We start from the raw sequence: 1,317 nt of genomic DNA on the forward strand, positions 1-1,317 counted from the left end.
GAAAATTTAGTCAAATTAGTCAAATTATTTAACGACTCTCAGATATTAACTTCATGTGAAGTTGACTGCACCTGAGTTTCCAGCATATATGATACAATAATGTAGAGTAAATAGTATACTACTTTATTAATTACTTTAACGAATTTCATTTTGTAATAGAGATTGAAAAGATGCGTGACCAATATATATAAGATTTCAAAAGTGTTTGACTTCAAACTGAAGTGTTATTACTTCTCCATTCCTTTTGGATACTATACATGTCACCTCTTTTCGTCTAAATTCAAAATAGATGTGGACTTGTTCTTCAAGATTGTCTGTGGTTAAGGAAATGACATTATATATATATAAAGTGCTTCACCGAACAGACAACAACAATTCCAAATCACGAAGAATCCAGCATGGTAAATAGAAGGGGGTTAGTTGTTAATAAAGATGTTTCATGTTATTATTATTTCATTAAAATATTAGAAGCAAATAATGCTACACGTAACAAAATTAATGGTAAAAGAAATGATTAGTTGATTGCAATCGTTATATATAATAAAAAAAAAGACAAATAGGTCCCTAACCTTTTGTCCCACAGACATTTTCGTCCTTAACTATTGAAAAATATTTTTAAGTCATTGACTTTCACAAAACTTGGACGGATCAGTCTCTCTGTCCAAATGCCTCCGTCAGGGACTGATCCGTCCAAATGCCTCCATCAGAGACTGATCCGTCCAAATGCCTCCGTCAGGGACTGGTCCGTTCAAGTTTTGTGAAGATCAGGAACTTAAAAATATTTTTTAATGGTCAAAGACAAAAATATCCGCAGAACAAAAGTCAAAGATCTATTTATCTTTTTTTTCTTGTAATGTCGGTGTTCGAGAAAAACTTCAAAATTCATCCAATACTATTATCTTTTAGGTTTTCATGGGCTAGTACACTAAAGTTTAGGTTGGGCACATGAAAGTCCATTATTTTAGTATTATGGGCCGATTAAGTAGGTTAGTGTGGCTAATCTTTGTCATTGTCCTAACCTTCCTCCGTTAATTTCGTCCTTATTAGTAGTCGTTATATAGTCCATGACCCCAAAAAGGGGACCAAATCACAACTAAAAGAGGACTCTTCTTAATTTTACAATTAGTAAAGAACTTCTCTTACATCAAGGAATAGCTCCATGTAATAAAAAATGTTACTTGTACACCAAAATTAGTTACTAATATATTAGTGTATAAAATTTTTTAATATGTATTTATATTCTAGCATATATTTTATATTAGTGGCTGATTTTAGTATACACGTAGCATAACTGTAGACACGGACCTACACACATGA

This window comes from Arachis ipaensis, chromosome B04 (genome assembly GCF_000816755.2).
Source record: "Arachis ipaensis cultivar K30076 chromosome B04, Araip1.1, whole genome shotgun sequence".
Lineage (NCBI taxonomy): Eukaryota > Viridiplantae > Streptophyta > Magnoliopsida > Fabales > Fabaceae > Arachis > Arachis ipaensis.